The following is a 14,584-nucleotide window of genomic DNA, read 5'->3' as shown; positions in this document are numbered from 1 at the left end:
GCGTTAATTCAGAATTATAGCTTAACAAGATCAGAAGGCAAACGTGGTATATAAACCCGATTTTTAATGAAATTCCGCAAAATAAATCTACTGAGGGTCAAATCTAGGAACCGAGGTGGTCATCCAATTGAACCTTCATGACCAATCTACCTACCAGAGAATTGAGTATCAAGAAAATCTCTGACTTCTAGGCGGTAGTGAGGTGGTGCTCCATCTTGCTGACAGTAATAGCGTCTATCTTGGTCATCATCGTCTAACTGAGGAATTAAAAAATATTGAAGGACGTCCAGATAAACTGTACTATTTACGGTTGCCTTCTGAAAGAAGAACGGACCGTACAGTCTTTGTTTCCTTAGGGCACAAAGCTCTGTCAATGAGACAGATGGTTTGATGCCAAGAGTAAATTGTATCCCTAATAGTAGGCTCCCTACACACACTTTGTACGAAAATTATGTTGAACGGCAATTTTTCTGACAAATCGTGAAACCAAAACATACATGCTTTTAAAATTGCGAAGTCGTGTTTGAATCATCCGTATAGTGGAAAAATGATGATACATGAAAAAGGTTAGTTAAAAAAAATCTATGTATTTAAACTTTGATCGCCCACTCCCCCACTCTCCTATAATAGCCCAAAGTATTTATTTGTTTTTTTGGGTCACTTTCACTATTACTATGCCGAGGAAGACAAAGAAAAAACTTCAGTTAAAAATATACAATAATAAAACGATAGCTTTTTTCGATTTTTGGGAAGGAGAAATTTTGAGGTAATTCTTTTTTAAATGGTAATATGAGCATCTATGCGTGTAATGTTAGTGTAAAGTGGGGTTAAGTTTGTAAAATTTTGATAAAATTGTTCCTTAAAAACTATATACCTCACCTCCTGGAGATATTGATCCCAAACTTGTTCCTACAAATCGCCTCATTTACACGAGTCTCAGTGCCAAATTTCATAAAAATAGGTTTATTCCGTCAAAGAGTATTAAGCTTAAACACGCCAACACAAGAACATACTTACGTTTATAGTATTATATGTTGAAAAATGTTCGTACTTACTTACGTACATATATACGTATGAACATTACTCCCCCTACGTGTTTGGTTTTTGGGGTCCCTGGATCCTCCATTTATTGAGCATTCCTGTACTTTCCTTTGCAGCGTAGCTCTAATATCTAGAGCTATGATGATAGAAAGTAAAAATCTATCTGAAAATAGAAAAAAATGTTGGATTGATCCATTTGGTACTGATGATCACGAATTAAACCCGAGTGCAATTAAGTAAAAAGTTTAATGAGAACTTTTAAAGACTGTTTTGCAATAGTATAAAAAGAACATATGAAAACTTTTCTAATCATCCTACTTCCCTTCTCACAAATTAAAAAATAATTAAAATTTTCAGAGTATTTTATACATAGGAAGTAGAAAAACTTAAACTGTAATACAGAAACTAGAGGGGAAACCTTTCCTCCTGAGTTAGGAGCGATGAAAAAATTTTTAAAATAAATATTTACTTGTTTAAAAACTAGTTCTAATAGGCGAACAAAAAAAGTCGGGTCAATCTACTTACAAAGTCATTTGAATGAGGTCTACAATGTTGATTTAAGGCTAGAATCAAAGAGAAAAATGGATAATTTTAGTTGAGCGCATTAGGGGAGATTGATTCCTTACCTTTCTGCTTGACAGCACCTGTAGCAAAGACGGTGGCTTCTGAGTAGAAAGCTTTTACAATTTGTTAAATATGTATCTGTAGTTACACTTAATCGTACATTTCGTAGAAAGTTTAATTGTTTTAAATGGCAGTAACATTCGTCAATGCCGCAATCAGTTTGAAACTACTGTACTGTATGTGTGTAAAGGAAAGTGTACAGAACGACGGTGGATATCTGAAGAAAATCTGGAAACTCTTAGGAAGTCTTTCCTGTATAGTCCTAAAAAAATTAATAGGAAGGCAGGCTGCGAACAAGCAATGCTGATGATAACAGTTTGGATTGTTTTAACGAAAGGCTTACGTGTGCGTTCATACCGTTTATAATTGTTGCAGACAATGAGACCAACCGAATACGGAGTGCGAGCCGACTTCGCGATGGGAATGTTGCATCATGAAAATTACTTCCTTGATCCTACTTTGTTTAATGATGAGACAACATCTCATCTCACTGGAAAGTTAACATACATAATGGCCGTATCTGGAGGTCAGAAAAACCCCATGAACTCTTACAATGCGAAAGGCACTCCCCAATATTAAATGTTTTCTACACGATATCCAAACGGCAAATTTATGCAGTTATTTTTAGAGTAACAGGAGTTGTTTATTTGGATATGGTGTGTATGTGTTCTTTCCTTAACTATAAGATGGACCAGAGAATTTTATTTGGAAACAAGGTGATACGTCTCCTCATTGTCATAACTCCGTATGGATCGGTTGAATGATGTTTTCCCCGATTGTTGGATCGATCGATCTAAAGACAGAGTTTGTTTGCAGTAGTCTCCAGTCACCTTATCTGATCCCCATGTGAATTTTCCTTTTCGATTTTATAAAGGATCTTGTGTATGTGTTTCCGCTACTTGCTGATTTACTCAATTTGAGTCACAGGATTGTGTCAGTTGTCTCAGTTATATTATTCCCGACATGCTTGTTAAAGTATGGGATGAACTTTCTATCGGTTGGATCAGTGCCGCGTGATGGAAGGTCCTAGTATTGAACACATTTAAGGAAAACTGTAAGAGTTACGCTTTTAATTTATTTGTGATTTATTACTGTAAACGAACGTTAAGAGGTGTTAAACAGCTTTAAAATCAATATAAATTTTTTAACACTAAATTTATTTTTGTAATTATTCATTAGATAAGGAAATTAGTAATTAATTAGGTAAAAACATATGTAAGATTGATTCATTAATAATAATAATAACAATAATAAAATGTTTCAGTAAAAAGATTAAATTGTAACATTTAAAAAAATAATGGAAATATTTAACAACATTTCTGCTACTTCTTATTAAGATAATCTGTTGTTTGTATTAGCTTGTGAGTATAATTAAATTTTTATTATATTATTTAGGTATTGATTTTTTTATTAACACAGTATATCACCTACATTTTATTTACTAAATTCAGCCTTATTTAGATTAAATTAGTGGTGCTTAATATTACTTAATATTTAAGGAGTTATTATAACTTTAACTTTAACTTAGTAATGGCTTTATTTCTCATTTTGGTCTTAGTACAAGCAATAATTACGTAAAATCTATCTCAAAGTAACTGTGGTAAGAGTTAAATTTATTATATTTAACTGTGCAAGGAAATTTCAATACGTACTTCACAACATTTAATTAATTTACAATTAGTAACAAAACTCGGCAGGGTAAATATTAATTTATTTTTGAAAATAAATTTACTAAGATCATAAATTTTATAAACATTATAAATTATGTTAATCTGTTTCTTATTTACTGTTATTTTACGTTGTCTCTTTCTTTTTCTCTTTATATATATATATATATATTCCAATTAAATAAGTAGAATTTTCCCAACATGTTTCAGTAATAAATAATAATTGACTTTCAGGCGTATTGTCACTGCAGAATGTCATTTATTAATTAAAGATGTCCCATTTGTCACTTGACTAAAACAGACTGTACGATCACAAAACACGCTATCTTTCCCCTTCTCTCTTTAAAGGGAGTGTGTTTGTGTTTGAGGATATATATGTGTATGTATGATGGGTGAGAGAAAGAGTGAGGGAGAAATAGATAAGAGAGACTGTGGTAAGGGAAAGACAATAGAAATCCAAAATCATTTTTAACATTCACGTTTGGGTTCTTTTGTAATTGTTATAGTCTATTGATACCATTTAAGCATAATAAGATTCAAAACGATCTTAGTTAAATGTAATTTTCTTTACTTCAATGGTATTTCAACCCAAATGCATATTCCAAATGCACAGTTTATGTTTAACAAGTTAAACAACTAACTAATAACGCAGAACAAAATAAAAATAATTCAGTCACCATCTTCTCTTGTTCAAAATTCAAAATAAAAATGTTTAAATATGCTTAACTTAAAATAAATAAATAAAAAACAATCAAAACAAAGCATTTCAATTAATAATTAAAAAATAAATTTGGTATTAAGAAAATTACTTTTAAAAAAATCCTCTATTTACGTATGTCTAAAAGGAAAAGCGCGGGACGCGTTCCATATAGAACCAATTTATAATTAGACCACGCCCAAGCTTTTAATTTTAATCATGAGTAAATTGAAAATTTTTAGGGAATTATTTTATTCTATACTTTATTTCCTTAAAAAGTGACATATTTGAACAAATTAAATTTTCATAAGTTATAAAATTTTTTTTTTTTAATTGTACAAGCATTTAACTGAAAAAGTAAGTTTTTACTTTTGTTTTAATTCTTTAGTAAATAAAAAAAATATTAATATTCAGTTTTATTCATTATTATAAATGATAACCAGTTATTTATTACTCGACTACCCAAAATGGAGTGTAATGTATTTAGAGTGTATGTATGTATTTGTTTCACCGCAGTACCTCAACTACTTAACAGATTTAGATGTATAGCCTCCGTTAAAACTTTACGTTACCGGGAGGCTATATAAATAAATATATATATATATATATATATTTGTGTATTTAAATAAGTTTAAAAAATTAAAAAAAAATTATACTATATACAAAATTTTCACCCGCACGCTCTTTAATTATCCTATATTAGTAATTATCATACATTAAAGAGCAATGTTTGTCAGCAATGGTTTTTTTTTGGCAGTCGTATTTTTTAAATTTTTAGTGTTTACCCCTTGTAACTAAATCAGATAATTGATCAAATTGACACTAGTTAATTTAATTTAAATTAATGTACACTAGTTATATTAAAATTCGCTTCAACAATCAAATTCTACTCATATGGAATCGATAGTTAAAATCAGTAGGATCGATAGCTACATATGATCGATTTCCTTCCCACAAGTTGTCCCACTTATTTTACATTTATACATATATATATATATATATATATATATATATATATACACACACACACACACACACACACACACACACACACACACACACACACACACATATATATATATATATATATATATATATATATATATATATATATATATAAGATTTAGAAATGTATGAAATTAACAATGAAATATTTCATTGCCATCCGACTTACGTTTCTGAGTAAAATTTCACCATTCTATGACTTCACGAAATGGGTTTAATTAAGGTTGCAACATTGCTAGGACACTGTTGAACCATTGTAAGTTTAAGAAAAATATGTAATAACGAATCTGAATGTTTGATATTTTTATGTTGAAATTCTTTGAGGTGAAGAGGAATAACTTTTCTCTAGGTTCTGAAAGAATAAGAAAATATTTTTTTTTTAAATTCAAACTTTATAATAATTTTTAAATGCATTCTTGATTATTTTTCATTAGGTAAGAAAATTATTAAATGTGTAGATAAGAAAAGGTTTATAGGTTATCAGATTATTTAAAATCTTATATACTACAATCAGTTAAACTACCAGTTATTCACAAGGGTGAATATTTAGTTTTTTCAATTTTGGTAATTCAGAAGTAAGCAGCGATGAGAATCATCGAAGCATATAGGACTACATCATATGATGCTGACTGCGGGTTATCTGGTGTCCCACCCATTGATCTACTGGTTAAGGAGAGGACGGACAGGTATGCTAGAATATCGGCTGAATCGGTTCGGGATATGACCTATAATATTTGGCAAGATAGGTGGCTGGCTGGGGAGACGGCAGCCTGGACGACGATCCTAATGCCGGATCTGCGACTGTGGTTTTTAAGAAAGTATGGTGACTTCGACTACTACAGTACACAAATGTTTACAGACCATGGGAACTTTAGAAACTATCTACACCGCATTGGAAGCGTGACACACCCAACTGTATGTTCTGCACGACACTATCGACCCCACTTTGTTTCAGTGCCTTGAATGGGAAAAACATAGGATTCCCACCTTGGCACCTGTATCCTTACTGACTCACATAATTGCCTCTGAAGCCCGTTGGGATGCGTTCAGCATATTTTTCCGAACGGTACTTTCCGAACGGTAAGCTAAAGATGATGAGGAGCTTAGAATGGACTTCTCGCTGAAGGCATTGGACAGCCTCAGCTGTGAGGACTGGTACGCCTTAGTGTGCAGCCCCGATGATCAGTTGAGGACTCTGTACATGACGTGTACTGCAATAACACTTTCCTGTCGTGATGACGATCTTTAGAACCTAACATCCAATAAGGGGAGTTAAGACCAGAGTCCCAGTGAGGGATCCTATTGGGGACCCCTTATTTGAGACATAAGGTGGAGACAAGACCGAAACCCGGCCTTCGGCGGCGCAATAAAGATTGCAGCATTGCTGGATCTGGAGTCTCCTCTCTGAGAGTTAGAGGCTGGTACAGTATAAAAGATTCAACCGGCGGGCCGACCTGCCTTGCCAGTCGTACAGCTGGCAGGCGGGAAGGTCCATTTAAGTTAAAGGACACTCCCCTGGGCTGAGTTATACTTAGCTGTGGATCCGGCCCAGGGGAAGAGGACAATAAAAAAACAAAAGAAAAAGAAAGAAAGCAGTGATAAAGATGAGTACAAAAAATATTTTCCAGTTAAGCCATTTAGGTTAAACTTACTATTAGATGACCAGACAAAATGTTATGTCGTATCGGTTCTTTAGTCTAAATTACTGCATGAAAAAAATTATATGAGATCTCCTCCTTTTTTGATTTTATTAAGAAATAATTATGAGCGATTTGTAGACTGAATTTGATTTTGAATAATGTATAATATTAAATAAAATATTATTCACTTATCTTTATTCTGTTGTATTTTGATCATCGAATTCCTTTGTATAAAAACATTCTAATTTATTTTGACCAGACTTTTTATGGCTTTTGATTATGCGAACAAAAACAGTGGGTTAAAGACGGAAATATATTATCAATTTGTCTATAAATCATTAATATCACTTGTAAAGCTCCACTGGGTTGGTCTAGTTGTGAACTCGTCATAGCAAATAAGCTGATTTCATAGTTGAGAGTTCTTAGGTTCAAATCATAATAAAGGCCTTTACTATGATAATTGCCTTTCCAGATTTGAATACTAGATCGTGGATACCGGTGTTCTTTGGTTGTTGAGTTTCAAATAACCACAGTTTTCAGAAATGGTTGATCTGAGACTGTATAAAACTACACTTCATTTACATTCATACATATCATCCTCATTTATCCTCTGAAGTAGTACCTTACGGTGGTTCTGCAGACTAAACAAAGAAAAAATGTATTAATTGACAAAAACGTTATTAATATAAACTATTAGTAAGTCCTAATTATTGTACATAATTTCTTTGAGATCAGGGTATGTATATAAATGAAATAAAATTAATAAATTATTAATTCAATTTAAGTAGCATTTGTGCTACATTCCCCACTGTCATAAGAGGTGTAGAAAAACTGACAACTGATGTTCTCAAAAAAAAATGTTAAAGAATAGCAAAATTCCTATGTCTGGCTTGCTCAGGACGTAATTGATTTTGTTAGCTTCTTCATTGAGTTATGTACAACACTGAATCCCACCGAAATTGTTTTGCAATCCCACCGAAATATAAATGATATTCAGGTGATACAGTTACTCTGTTTACCACAAGAAGTGATTATATAATGAGTATTATTAAAATTAAACAAAGTAACTGATTAGTTCTTCTTGTAACTCAGATATTTTACTTACGAGTACATTACAACTAAAAGAAAGACTGGCTCACTCAGAATAAGCAAAATATTAATGTACTTCTTTCTGAGGAGATGCAGTATTGTCTCTTCTTAGAAGAATAATTTATATTGTATATAATAATCTTGCATTAATAAATTTGGTTCGAATATCGATTTGGGTAATTAATTTTTTTTTAATATAATTTTGTAAATGAGATATCAAATTTTTTGGTTTGTCCTGTAGCTAAGTTACAAATCTAATCAAAAAGTAAAAGAGAATTTACAAAGTTATACAGTTTTTCATAAACTTATTTATATTTTCCTTGTGTAGATAGAATTTAACAAACTTTTATATATGAGTATTTAGTATTACTTTAAACCCAACAGCTATTTTCATTCTGGAGAATCGTAATAAAAGTTATCTTCTCTTTAATAATATTTATTTATACCAACTATCGTTATTTATATATATAAAGATAATAATAGTAGTTGTATGATAAATTATAAAAAATACGTTATTTTTCAAAATGTATTCTTTTTTTTCATATCTAATAATAAAAATGTTTCAATGAATTCTGATGATAATTCCCTTTTGAATAAAGTACTCGAATTAAGTTAAAAGAATTAATGAAAGTTACAGATTCTTTGATATGAAAGAAATTCAATTTAAAATTAAATAAATTTAAAACAAGATAGTTTAATGTGACAAAAAGGAAGATAATGAGAATTAAATGTTAAGTAGTTACGATTTAAACGTTACTAATTATTATTAGCAATGCTACATTGTGTAGTTTTTAGCAGCAGTGGTGAATTTTTCATGTTATATTGTTTTATTTATTAAGTCTGTTTTTTACAGTTCTTAAGTTTGTTATCCATTTATTCAATGTATAATTTATTTCGTATATATATATATATAGATAGATAGATAGTGATATATATTGTTACTTTATACTTTAAAAATGTAATTTAATTACATTATATCGCTTTATTTTTAGTAATTATTTCCTATTAATAATTAAAATTAGATAATGGCTATTTATAATAGTTAATTATATTCCACCCGTGTTTTCTGTATTTGTTTGTTACTAATTTTTAATTTGTATGTAATTTAAATTACCCCATTGAACATTCTACGTGTAGTGTTAGTGTTAATTGTTCTATTAAAGTTACCTATTTTCTATATATATATATATATTTTTTTTTTGATTTGTGACTTCAGTAAGGAATTTTAATTGTTTAAATTGGCCTTGGAGGTGGTAAGTAATAGATGATATTTGGAATAGCCCGCTGGGGCATAAGTATGTATAATCGGGGTAACGCGACTAGATAACCTTCTAAGTTCAACTATTTTGACGCTCGGTCCAGCTGATCGTCGTAAACAAATAACTCTGCTGCTTCCTCTGAGTACAAGGGAATAGTTGTGAGTATGAGCGACCAGGATACGATTTGTAAGAATGTATGTGAGACGATGCCTAAAAGTAACGTACTACAGATAATCTGGAGTAGTTATGGTGAACCATTGAATGAAGCTGACTGTTCAGGGAATGATAAAGAAACTTTGGGAGAAAGAACTTTGACAAAGAAACAAAGAGAGTTACGCCAACGTAGACAGAAAATAACTTACCCTAGTAAAACTCAAGCATTCGTACTGGAACCCATAGGAGATATGCTGATTACTACATATATCGTGTCCATTGGTAAATTAGTTGCTCTCAAGAATATCTTGTATGGATCTAAGATCTCTATGAACTGGGTGTGTATCTACCTGGCGGATAGTGATCTTGTTACATCGATTACCACTTAACACAATAAAGTTAATGTTGGGGACCATCTCCTGGAGATTCTCCCTTTGTTGACTAAATTCAAAAGAGTAGTCCTCTTTAATGTGTTCCCAATTATATCAAGATAAGGTATTAGAGGTATAACTTAAGCGTTTGACATCCGCCTTGTGTCGGGTTATAACTCTCTGCGTGTTGTTGTCTCAGAATCGAGCTACGAACATAACCTGAGTTTTCGTCGCCAGGTGTGCGTACATCCTAAAGATTTTACAAAGTTACCAAGCGCCATGAGCTTAATCTACAATGCTTCGCAGTAGTGGATATATCTCACGGCCGATGCTGTCCCTTCTTCCTCTGTAAACAATCAGGGAATGCAGAGAAAAATGTTAACCTGCAAGAGGGAAACCCGTGCAGCCTAGGAACGTCTCCAGGGAGTACAGACCATCGTTTCAGAGACCGGTTTTCCTAGCGTTCGCCAACCTCCTGGTGCGCTGGGTAAGGCGCAGAAGAGGGCAATGTCCACCAACTCTAGCACAGACGATCTTCGGGGAGACATTGGAAATGCAGTAGGGGTACCGAACGACCTCTCTAACCAGAGACCTGTCAGTAAAACAAGATCCAAGAAGCCAAAAAAGTATAATGACAGGCTTGATGCGAGCCTGGAACCACTAGTAGGAATTTTGCGAGCGAAGGATAACCATTATGTCCTGAACTACATAGACTTCATAAGCTTCCTGGAAAGCTGCAGGGTTAATTCAGCAGTACTGGAGCTATCACTAGAATATATATTTAGTACGATAGAATACGTATGCTTCGGAAAACATACCTGAAAGTACAAAAAAGGAGCATTAAAAATAGGTTCACGCGCGTAATAAATAAATTGGCTCATCATGTCTCGACTACTGAGTCAATTGAAGCAGATGAAGCTACGAGCATGTCTGATGGGGATTGCAATGACTACATCGTCGAGTTACCTCACGACGATAGCCCGCTCGCTGATCTTAGTGTTTAGTTCGCCGTTGCAGAGAATTTTTTACATACAGACAATATTAGACCTGGGTTCAGATTTGACAACTCTACTAACCCGGAAAGAGTCTCTATCCATTACTTCCATACAAAACTGAAACCGTGCAACTTTGTCCCCATGTGTAACGTGTTGAACCACGGTTAGTTTGTATGGCTTCAAGTGGAACTGTTTACGTAAGACGCGTCAAAAAGTTGTTTGTGGAATGCCAGTCTCATGTGACGCACATCGTGTTGATTTCATTGGATTATGTGCAAATCTCGCTGTAATTTGTTCCATAGTAGCTCCAGGAAAGCGTGGGCGTCCAGGTACGTTTAACAGAAAAATCTATTTCAACAAAGGTTTGGTGCAAAGAGTAAATTGTATGTCCCTTACCGTACTGTATACGAAAATTACGTTGAACTGCCGGTGATGTCTGCAAATCATGAACCCATAACACTCGGCGAGCACGTTCTGCGTCAGTGTATCCATTTTTAACAACACTGGTTACAGCGTTGGTGGACGAATTCAGTTCTAATAGACTATTTAAATCAAAAGATTATGTGGTTGGCTATGAAATGAGACCTCAACTGATTCTGTAAGTTTTCTAAATAAATATTTATGCAATTTTAAGTTTGTGAAGTCCTTTATGATCTCCCGTTATTAAATATTTCTAGAAATTATCTGTAAGTTTATTCTTACGTTCCGATACAACCTTCGATTTTATTCGTCTTCGTAAGTATCGTAAAACATTCAACCTCTAACTAATAAGTTGATTCATCTGGAGGTCCCGTGTTCGAATCCCGGTAAGACATGGCATTTTCACACACGCTAAAAATCATTCATCTCATACTCTGAAGCAATACCTAACGGTGGCCCCAGAGATTAAAAAAAAAAAAATAATAATAACTTGAATGCTTCTAGGAAAGAAATCCGATATTATTTAATAGCAAGTAATTACTTAAATTAAAGAAAAAATTAAATTGCTTATGTCTTTGGTGAAGTGGTAGCTTCTCTGCCTTTAAACCGGAGGTTACGAGTTTGAACCCGGTAAGACGTGAACTTTTTCACACTCTAGAAATTTATTATCACTTTTCAATTATTGGTTGCTCTATAAATAAATAAAATAAAAATAATTTAATTGTAAATGGAAGTTAAATTTAATTGCATATTTATAGGAACATTCTTAAGGTAAATATTTATAGCAAAATTAATTTATTGGGGAAGTATGTCTAACCGTTCTGATGAAGATGATGAGTATGGTGTTAGAATAAAGGATGAAGGATGTATATTCAGATAAATACCAATTACCCTAGTTTTAAACCAGTTTTTTCTTTTCTTTTTCTAACTTGCTTTGAGTTTGAAAATAAATTTAATTATTCTAAAATGAAACTTACATGTTTATAATACCATATATCTTAACGTTTAATTCAAGATTTATTAGAATTTGGAGTATTACTCCTAACGTTCTAATTTTCTTAGGTAATTGTATCAAAATGTATAATTTATTAATATATTTCTTTTTAAAAAAAATAAGAAAAACAATGGTAATTTAGAAGTATCGTTTCACAAATTATTTCAATTACAATTTATAATTAAAAAATAATAATTTATTCACAACACGTATTAAAGTGAGAAATTAATTGTCTTATTTTTTTCTCTCACATTTCATGTATTTACAATCGGTTCCGATTAAGGAACCATAAGTAAATTACATTACAAAAATCTCACGAAGAGGGGATTTCCAAAAAACACATTCAATAAAGCGTATATATATTAATAAAGATATATATATATATATATATATATATATATATATATGTATACACACGAGGACTATTCAGAAAGTAAGGAACATTTTGGAATTTTAAAAAACCAAGTACAAGAAAATCTTTTTATTATATACATGTGAAAGAAGGACTAAAATACTACTTTTCAACATAATCACCATACAAATTCAGGCACTTATCATAGCGGTGGACAAGCTTTGAAATTCCTGTGTCATAGAATTCTGCCGGCTGTGATCTCAACCACTCAGTGACGCACCCATCTTGCACAAAATTTGTGGTAGCCTAGCTTCTGTGAAACAATTTCAAATAATAAAGTCCGTGAAACTTGTGGGAAACATAGAGAAAGCTCAGTTATTGTGAAACGACGGTTTTCACGAATCTTTTCGTCAACTTTGGAGACCAAATCGTCAGTCACAATGCTCGGACGTCCACTCTTCTCTTTATCGTGAACGTTTGTTCGGCCATTTTTGAACTGAATACACCACTTCCTGACAGAACTTTCACTCATTACGTTGTTCCCGTACACTTCACACAGTTCCCGATGAATTTCTGTTGGTTTTAAGTTTTTTGCCAACAAAAAACGAATCACAGACCACACCTCACAACTGGCGGGATTTTCACACACATTTAAAATTTGTATATAAAAAAACGGGCAGTGCGGAGATGTTCCTGTTGTCACGGCTGAACGCTGACTGAGGTGCCGAGCACGAGCACACCAATATATACGCGATTGGCGTGCGCCCGGCGGCGTCAGGTGGAAACGTGTTTTTTTACTACATTTTCATAAGTCTTTAGATAAACACACACATTAATTGGGATCAGAAAAATTCAAGAGATCACAATAGCCTAGCGAATAAACAAACCGAAAAACATTCCTTTATTATTCATTCCTTCATTATTAAACAATAGATAACGGATAAACGAAATAGTGCATAATAATAAATTCACGAAAAGAAATAGAAATGTGCTAGGTTCTCCACTGAGGCACGGTAAAGATGTTTACCACAGATCTGATACAGAACCAGTTCAAGTGTCACTCAAAGTCTCAAATCCAGCACGTGTTTGGCGTTTCAGTCACCGGACATCTTAATTATTGTCTAGCAGTTAATCGCTAGAATGCTCACATGATTTTCTAAACGCTTCCTGTAATTGAAACCGTTTGTTCTCAACACTAACATAAGAAAATTTTAAATAGTCTTCTATTTCCTCATTCCGAGCGAACCTCGGTGCCTGTGCAATGAATCTCGGCAATTTTTTCTGTAACGTAGTATAATCTCAACGTTACTTTTGCAAGTCGTACTACATAACTGAATGTAATACTCGTATGTCCAAACCGGTTTTATAATCACCTTGTATATCAAACATTTATTGTAAATGACAGGAGCAAATTCCAACCTACCGACAAATAAAATCTCTTATACTTGGTGTTAAATTACTTCCTTTTCTCTTTCACGTGGTACTTCCACACTGAACGATGATCAAAGTGGAGTCTAAGACACCAAATTTGTCTGAGTGGGGGATGACGACACCGTCCAGGTGGACAGTCACCCCTCCTCAATGAAAATGTAATATAACTTGACTTATTCGGATTTAATTTTATCCTGAATTTTGCTAGCTACTCATCGATCAGGTCTAACAGCGATAGTAACTTCATTATAATCCTAATTGTAACTTGTCACTAACAATAATTGTCTTTTATAGAATATTTAATTATTTAATATATTTTATACAATGTAGTGAGAAATTAGGATTATTTTTTCCCCGCATAAAATTATTATATATGAGTACAGACAAATAGTAGAACCAAATTATTTCAGGTTACCGAAGTGATAGTAAAACAAAAACTTTTACTGTTGTAATGTTTCAGTTAGTTTCATGAAACCGTTTGGCTATTTGCTTCTCTGTCTCTTTCCCTGTTCACATAACGATTCATCTAGTTCGTCTTCAATTCATGGAATTAATCATTCATTAATTAAATCAAACATGGTCCATACCCTGTTCTAGTCTACAATCTATTCAATATAGTAATCGATCCATCTTCTCAGAAATCACACCACATTACGTTTACTAACCGGTTCATAACGCAGAAGCTGTTAAGGTATTCTCATTTTTTCAAAATGTACTTTTCACAAATTCTTATTTAGTATGCCGTTAATTGTCAAAATTTGTAATTTCTTTTTAATAAGTTATTTAAGAATTATGTCTAGACTCAAACATCCGACAACCAATTAAAAAACTAACCTCTGTTGCGTT

General features: G+C 32.7%; 1 protein-coding gene and 1 long non-coding RNA gene across 5 annotated transcripts in view; one reads left to right on the top strand and one right to left on the bottom strand.

Moving 5' to 3' along the window:
• The window catches only part of LOC142327601 (uncharacterized), a 342,500-nt gene that overhangs the window by 254,374 nt on the left and 73,542 nt on the right, over positions 1–14,584 (bottom strand). The window contains exons 2-3 of one of the 4 annotated variants that reach the window (XM_075370799.1): positions 5,204–5,386; positions 1,056–1,204 (exon numbers count right to left, since the gene is read on the bottom strand). The exons of 2 other annotated variants lie outside the window; for them this stretch is intronic. The gene's annotated coding sequence lies outside the window, so the exon portion shown is untranslated. The remainder of the gene's footprint in view (positions 1–1,055; positions 1,205–5,203; positions 5,387–14,584) is intronic. One more of the 4 variants, XM_075370800.1, reaches the window with a different exon arrangement.
• The window catches only part of LOC142327603 (uncharacterized), a 383,769-nt gene that overhangs the window by 359,868 nt on the left and 9,317 nt on the right, over positions 1–14,584 (top strand). The window lies entirely within an intron of this gene.

This window comes from Lycorma delicatula, chromosome 7 (assembly GCF_047948215.1).
Source record: "Lycorma delicatula isolate Av1 chromosome 7, ASM4794821v1, whole genome shotgun sequence".
Lineage (NCBI taxonomy): Eukaryota > Metazoa > Arthropoda > Insecta > Hemiptera > Fulgoridae > Lycorma > Lycorma delicatula.
The sequence above is the reverse complement of the archived record's forward strand: the minus strand, read 5'-3'. Positions and strand labels throughout refer to the sequence as shown.